We start from the raw sequence: 8,688 nt of genomic DNA, 5'->3' as shown, positions 1-8,688 counted from the left end.
ATTTTTAGTATCAAGTTAATTTATTTAAACTTTTCATTATATTCCATATTCCAAACTCGTATTGTGGGAGAACAATGCCGTTGAAATAATTGACTAAAACTCAAAGGTATGATACATGGATACTTCATTTTAAGGACACAAGCAACGTTCCTTACCTACTGATAAATTTTCGTGATATTCTTAATTTCAAATTGTAGTATCCTTACATGATCTTAGCCAAAAAATCAACACGCGTTACCAGGGATTTTGAAGAGATATGAAATGATGAAAATTCTTGCATTATTCAAAGAAAAATATACAATAAATACCAGATTTCCTTTTCATCAATATTTCTTTCAGTAGAGGTGTAAAATAACAAATATAGACATTAAAATGTTGCACAAGGGTCTTTCTCTTAGTGGAACTCTTCAACTCAGGGAAGAAGCCAATAAAGTTCAAACTACGTTGCGTATGTCCTTAATGCGACAGCAATACTCGTAATAAGTTGACCCGTAAAATGGATTGGAGGGGAGGGGAGGAAGGTGTTATATAATATCAATATGTGAAACGCTTTTGGACATGAACGTGTCGAAAATATCCTTCATAAATTAATAGAGTTTGTGGTATTTTTATCCTCACGAAAATTGGACTTCAATGTTAGGCATGAAAAGAGTTAAAGCCGCTTCATCCGAAACAGGCACATATTATCTTAAACAATAAAAGTATGTCATTATATAGATAATATATAAAAATTAACATAAAATTCATTTAAGAGTTTATTACAACAATCCTTACATGGAAAACATAGACCAAAAACCTTGTTGACAAACAGCAGTTTCGGTATCTTTGTGCTGTTTTGAAGTCACCTTTGAAAAAAATACTTTTTATCGGATATACCGGTAATAGGTCAAAGTTTTTTTTATCCCATGAAAGGTATCTTGCCATAAAGAATATAATATATTTTTAAAATATGATATATACTAGTTTCTACCGGGCTTCAAAAGTTGTGACCAAGGTTAACTTTTTTAAAAAGTAGTTAAAACAAATACTTTAAATAATTGGCAAAGGCCAAAATAATGTTTACAAATTTTTCAAGAATTGTCAAAGTTCTTCAAAACAGGCATGCATATTACTGAAATAATTGTTGTCTTTTCTCACAAGGATTACATACGTGAAGTACGAAAGCCCTAATCACACTTACCATTTAAAAGTTATGGTTTTACAAGGTTCAAGTTTTTTCAGAAATCAACATAAGTTCTTTTTCCTGAATACTCCAAGGTCAAGGTTTTCCAAAGATTTTTGAAAGTTGTTGGTTTGGTAAAAGGTCCAATTTTGTAAGGTGTTGCCTTATCAAGAGAAAAATAATGTGTGAAATATAAAAGTCCTTGGTAAAGTTTAAAGGCCAAAGAATCAGAAGTTTTCAGTGACCAAGGTTTGATAATTTTAAAAAAGTAGTTAAAAACTCATTGGAAGGTCAAGGTGTCTTTAATGATAAGGAAAATTTTCAACATTTGAAATATCTTTGGCATCCATATTTCACTACAATAGAGAAGAACTGGAAGTACAATAGCATCAAAAGTTTTTCTAAAAGTTTACATATCAAATCCAATAATTCTTTTCATTTTAAAACATGCCTGGCCTTTTCAATAAGCACAGCTTTGCAAAAATTATTACATTTCAATAATATAAATAACAGTTTTTTTTGTATTGCATTACCATTAAAACTAAATTCATTTCCTTGAGGTCAAGAGTTAAATATCATAACTTTAGATTTATCTACATTAACTTGGAGTTGTCCAAAGTTAAATATGTGAAATATCAAACTGGTCCTGTAAACCGCTTTTGCTTTCAAAAGTTATGGCAATATCATCAGCATATAAAGACAATTTACATGCATTTTTTACTTGTACAAAGTAGTCATGAAATACCATCAATAAAAACATTAAAAAGTGTGGGGCAAATTTGTTTGACACACACTCAGAATTGAATACATCACTTAATCCACAAAAATTTGAATACTACATTGAAAATAAAATATTGAACATTTTTTGAAAATATTAGCTTCAACTTTATAATCAAAAGTTATGGTGTCAAATGCTTTTCTAAATCAATAAAAGCAGCATTTTTTGTTTTTGTAGTGATCAATTATTGTTTTTATTGAGAATAAATGGTCTGATGTTCTACAATTTTCCTTGAATCCAATTTGGTTTTCACTTATCAGTGATGCAGAGTTTACAAATTCAAGTAGCCTAGTATGTATTATTCTGTTGAAAAGTTTTCCTAGATTTGAATGATATACCTCGGTAGTTATTAGGATCAAGCCTATTACCCGAAAGCTATGTAGCTCTCATTCCAACTTTTTGGGAATATACCAGAATTAAGTATAAAGTTAAATAATTTATTTCAGCAACAATCCCCCATTTTTTAACATTTCATTTGAAAACTATAGAAAAAACTTTCCATTTTTCAGGGATTTAAGGGCATTCCTTATTTCAGCAACAGTAATTTCTGGTTCAAGGAAATGGTTATGATGTAGTTTTTCTTTCAAGACATGAAATTTATCTATTATACTTTTATGAAAATTATTGTGATTGTTGTCAGCTTTGTTAAGTTTTTTAAAAAACTGATAAAATTCCTCAGGGTGAACATCATGAGATGAAATTTGTCCAGTATTGATTTTATCTAATTTATTGAGAATTTCCAAATGACTTTGGATTTTTATTAATATTGTTGTTAATGTCATTACATATTGTGTTTCTGTAATTTTGCTCCTCAAATTTACATAATCTTCTGTATTTTGCCTTGTATGTATAGAACATTTTCCTATATTCTCCATTAAAAGGGTACTTGTTTACAAGTTTTTCATAATTTTTTATAATTCTCAGATCAGAACATGACTGTGAGTTTTTTCTTAATTTTTATGCCTATTCTCTTAATAAGTTTAGCATATATTCAACAAGTATTGAGCTGAAGGCTTTTGAAATGGAATCACTATCAGAAAATTCATCCCTCAAAAATTCTGAAAATTTAATTTGGAATAGATTGCTGTGAATATTTTTAGTGTAGGATTCTATTGCATCATTATTCCACAAAAACTTTCCAGGAACTGGTTTTAAATTATTTGAGTTACACATAAGCGATAAATTTAATTTTTCGAAGGTGACTTCACGAAATGTCAACAAATGTCAACAAAGGATTATTTAATGTGTGACCTAACAAAAATTATTTTTTTAACTTTTGAATTTTAATATCTTTAAAAAGAAAAAGACTTTGGGGATATAATTTGACAAAAGTTGAAATAATTTATGGACAATTATTTTTCAAGAAGATAAACTATATATATTTTTTAGCTATTAGAATCGGACCAAGCGGCTTTAAAATTGAATGATATTTATAATTTATCCTTTTAGCCCACCGCTTATTGGTAGAAAACAGATTATACTTATATTCTTCGAGGCTTGTGATTAAAAAAGTCGTCAGAATACATCCCCTCCTCTAAAAAATAAAAAAAATGGGGGGGGGGGGGAGTTTCTACTGACCTACTTACTTACTTAGACTTACCGTTCCGTGAGGAATATGGGCCATCGACAACAGTCCTCCAAAAAACTCGAGTCTGGGCTGCTTTTACTGCATCCTGCCAGGTCATGTCCTGTGCCTTTATTTCTGACTCCAAGTCACGCCTCCATGTGCTTCTTGGACTTCCTCTTCTGTGGGTTCCAAGTCAGGGCCTGGCGTGTGATGCTGAATGGTGACTTTTTGAGTATTTGTCCAATCCAGCCCCATTTCCTCTGTCTTATTTGTACGTAGATTGGTTCCTGTCCTGCTCTCTTCCATAGTTCTTAATTCGAGATCCTTTCAGGCCATTGAATGTTGAAGATGTGCCTGAGACAGGTTTCGTAAATTATCTTTATCTTCTGCAGGATTGTCAACCTCCATGTCTCTGCACCATGCAATAGGACAGACTTTACATTAGAGTTGAGGATCCGCAGTTTGGTGGTAATATATACGTATGTTCTTTGAGGCCCAGATGTTCTTTAACATGGTGAATGCAGTTCTTGCCTGTCCAGTTCTTGACTTGCTGTCGCGGTCTGTGCCACCCTGTTAGATCAAAGAGTCAACTTCTTTGATGGGCTCACCACCAACTGTGACTGATGTTTGGATAGCGGTGTTTATCTTCAAAAATTTTGTTTTCACCACGTTAATTTTGAGTCCCGTTCCTGCTGATGTTGTTGCAAGGTGAGTTGTTTTATCTTGCATCTGACAGTGGTTGTGCCAAAGGAGAGCCAGGTCATCGGCAAAGTCTAAATCATCCAGTTGCGTCAGGAGTGTCTACTGTATATCACGATTCCTGTCTGACGTGGAAGTCCTCATGATCCAGTCAATGACCAAATGAAAAAGAAATGGTGACAGCATACATCTCGACCTCGAAACTCTGCCCAGCATGGGAAACCCTGCATATCATGCCTCGGTAGGTATAACGAATCAGGAAGACTAGCTTCCCTATTACTCCATAGTGTCTCAGTATCTTCCACAGTGTCTCTCGGTCTACGCTGTTAAATGTTTTTTCATAGTCGATGAAGTTGATACAGAGAAGGGACTTCCACTCGTGATTGTTCAATGATGATGCGCAGACTGTCTATCTAGTCAGCACATAATTTGTCAGGTCTAAAACAATCCTGTTGGTCACGGAGCTTTGGGTCCACTGCTTCTTTCATCCTCTCGATAAGGATCGACCTTGACAGGCACTGATGGGAGCATATTTCTCGGTAATTACTGCAGTCCCTAAGATCTCACTTCTTTGGCAGCTTAATAAGGATGACCTCTTTTTATTCCTCCATGGAATGTTCTCTTCCCCCTAGATATTCTTGAAAAGGTTATATAGAATGTCAACAGCTGTTTGTCTCTATACCAACATCCATGGCTTCTGCTGGTATCTTGTCAGGCCCTACCGCTTCTCTATTCTAAATGTTGTTAATTGTTCTCCTTATTTCTTGTCTTTGTTGTCTTGTCGATCGGGAGGTCTGTATCGGCTGATTTTATGTAAAGATGTCTTTCTGGTTTTGGTCTGTTTAATAGCTCTCCGAAGTGTTCTACCCACCTCTTCAATTGTTCTTCTATTGTTTTTAGAGGTTTCCCGTTCTTCTTCACTGGCTTATCTGTCTGCTGGAACTTGTTGGAAAGCTTCTTTGTGACCGTATACAGTTCTCTCGTTTCCTTGTCCCGCTGCTTCTTCTGCTTGTTTGGACAGGTTGTCAGTGTCATCCCAACCTGACCTGAGCAGCTTTAAATGAAATTTCTTTCAAATATGTTGAATACTTTCTTTAAAAGTTCTTTTACCTCGGCACCATCGATAATTTATTTCTTTATTTGTTCGTCCCCTTCCGGAGGGGACTATGTGTTTCCCACAGGCACCTGACGTTACTTATTTTTCTTATAATAATAAACAAAGTATACCCCTACCTAATGTAGGGGGTATATTTTTTTTTTATTAAAAGAAACATAGGTAACGTCAAGTGCCTGTGATGTTTCCTCCTCATCCGTCCGTCCATCCGTCTGTCTGTCAGTTTGACCCACTTGGTTTTCAGCATTTTTTTAAACGCTTGAACATTCTGAGCTGATTTCTGGTATGTGAGTGTATCCTTAATAGTAACAGATCAGGTTTGCATTTCGTTTCGCTTTATTGAATTTTGACGAAATTGGGACCTTTTTCTCTTTTTAAAAGTCTTCCACATTTTTTCCTAAACACTTGCGCATATTGAGTTGATTTTTGTTATGCAACATTATCTTAATGGATTGTAGATGTTTGAATCAGTTTGAATTTCGTTCCGCGTCGACGAATTTTGAAGGAATAACAGCACTTTTAATTTTAATGGGAACAAGATTACAATTGACGGTAGGGGACTAGTATTGCTATATGGCAGTACTCTCAGAATGCCTGTTTTTGGTAATCTCCCAATATTTCTTATTTTCTTAGTCATTTTGTTTGGTAAAGATAGTAATTTTCAAGCTGAATGAAGTGGTATGTTCTCCAGAATTTCTACCACGCGTTGCTTTAAAGTACTTTTCTATAAGAAGTAAGAACCATCGTGAGTTTGGAGGTAGGAGAAGCCTGACAGACCGTGGGTTACCGACAATGACAAGTAATGTGATCTCCACAATAAGAAAAAGATATGTATTTTTGGATTAAATCTAACACCCTCGTCATTCGTGTTGTATATATGAAATGAAACCAAGCCTAGTCATATGCACAATCTAATCAAGAACAAGAAAAAAATTCTGCTTGCACAAAAAAAACTTGAGAAACATGTATATGTACATGTATCTCATGGACACGATTTCTTTAATTACAGCAGGTATAGATCTCTTGACGTATTAACGTATATGTTAAAAGAGTTCCAACCCGATATTGATACTCACGGTTTGAGGATGGTGTATTTAATTAATGTTTTTAATCAACATAGCCACAACATAAAAGAACAAAGTATACCGAATAAGGATATCTGCTTTTCAACCAGGAAGGGTAACTATATTATTTATTTATTTAAAAGGTCTGAAATAAAACAACTCTGTTAATATATTAATACACCGACGGAACAAGATGAACAGATATATTTACGACTTAGGTGCTCCTGAAGGGTGATGTTTTATAAAAGAATACCGATACGTCGAACAAAGTATATTTACGACTTAGATGCTCCTGAAGGGTGATGTTTTATACAGGAATACCGATATGTCGATCAAAGTAGACTTATTGGTGGTCAATTAGAAATCTAGTCACACTTTGAGTGAACTTTGACCTCAACCTCATACTTGCTTTACAAATATTCCAGGCAGAGAAAAAAGACTATTTCGTTCAAGGTAAATTTAATTATATGGAAAAAAAGGCACTTGCGGTCGTAGTCCTTTGACAGCATTTTTCTTGACAGTTGTTTGTTTTCCCGAGTAGAAATTCTCACGAGTTATATTTTGGTCATATAAAAGTGTCTATCCTTGCGAGTTTTGTGCTGATCAAGTAAATTCGGTGTAATATTCAGTGCAGTAATTATCTTCTCATTGCATCATTATAAGTATACTGTTTTACTTGTCATATTAATAGAAAAAAAATTTAAGAAAACGAAGAGTAACCAGTGCCAAATGCTGTAAACAATACGAAAAATGAACCGGGCAAAAAAAATAAAAACACGGACCCGTTGAAACACCATTGGTGGAATCAAGTGTCTTAGAGGAGAAAGCATTCCCTGTAGACTGGTCATACCTGCCGTGAGCCCTCAGTACTGAACAGGTAAAGGTAAGTAATTATGGGCCTAGGTTTTGAAATTGATAGCAAACAAGAGACTCATGGGCTACAAAGCTCACCTGAAACACATTGGTCCTGTTTATCTTTAGATTTTTAGGTTTATTTTCTCGTTTTCATGGCCTCATAATCAAAGAGTCAGAGACATATAGTTTTGCCCTGTCCATTTGTCTGTTTAACTTTAACCTTGCTCATAACTGGGTAGGGCTATTGGCTTTCATATTTCACAGGCATATTCCTTGTGATAAGAACTTCCTTTGGATATCAACAATTTGACAAGACCTTTCTTGGAGTACCACCTTTTGACTTTGGAGTGTGATCCACTTTTACAAAAAAATATGCTTTTATCTAGTCATAAATTTTGAACAGTTGGTGCTAGGATTTTCATACCGTATAAGCGATTTGTCCTTAAAAATTGATATTTATTTATAGCAAGATGTTATTTTAGCGATTTTAAAAAGCTCACTAAAGAAGCCATTACAAATAAAGCACAATTAATTTTTAGTGATATACAATTTTAGCGATCTTGGCACCCTCGCTAATAATGCAAAAATTAACTCCTCGCTAAAAATTCTGCTTATACGGTACTTCATATGTGTATTCATTGTGACAAGTCCTTTCAGTGGGTATTAATATTTTTGACTTTGACTTTGAGTTTGACCCCCTTTAAAAAAAAATTAACCTTGGCCATAACTTTAAAACCGTTAGATCTAAGGCTTTCATATTTCACAAGTGTATTCCTTGTGACAAGACCTTCCTTTGGATATCAACAATGTTGACTTTTTGACCTTGACCTTTGAGTTTAACTTGCATTTGAGAAAATTATCTCCTAAACCCCTTGAGACAAGAATTTTAAAATTTGGTAAAATGTTCCATTTTTAAAATCATGCAGGTTTACTGCTTAATGTCCATGAAAAAACATAGCTAATCAGAGATTACAGAGCTCACCTCAACGAATGTTGTCTGTAAGTAAGGCAAAGTCACACAACTACCCAACAAAGAGTGTACATCCAAAAATACAATTTTTTTGCAATTTTGTTCCGATACTTTGGAATAGACCTATATAAAAACTTCAAACTAGTTCTTCATCATGAAAACGTAATTAAAATCCAGCATCTGAAGCAAGTTTGAGAGTTTTCATCCCCTTGATGCATCATTTGTGCAAGTTTGGTTTATATAAGCCTTACAGTTTCTTGGTAATAGACCTGCACCCATAACCAGGTCCATTACCTGGAAAATGTGTGTCGAATTCAGCATCCGAAGTAAGTCCATTAGTGTGCATCCTAAGATGTATCATCCAAGAAGGTTTGCACAAGATAGGGCACATAGTTACTTGGAAATGAAACCTGCATAAAAATTTAACATCTTCACTCATCCAGAAAATGTAGGTCAGATTCAGCATCCGAAGCCAGCCT

This window comes from Saccostrea cucullata, unplaced genomic scaffold, assembly GCF_032062105.1.
Source record: "Saccostrea cucullata isolate Sc308-1 unplaced genomic scaffold, CSIRO_AGI_Scuc_v1 ctg1198, whole genome shotgun sequence".
Classification (NCBI taxonomy): domain Eukaryota; kingdom Metazoa; phylum Mollusca; class Bivalvia; order Ostreida; family Ostreidae; genus Saccostrea; species Saccostrea cuccullata.
Note: the sequence above shows the minus strand (reverse complement) of the source record.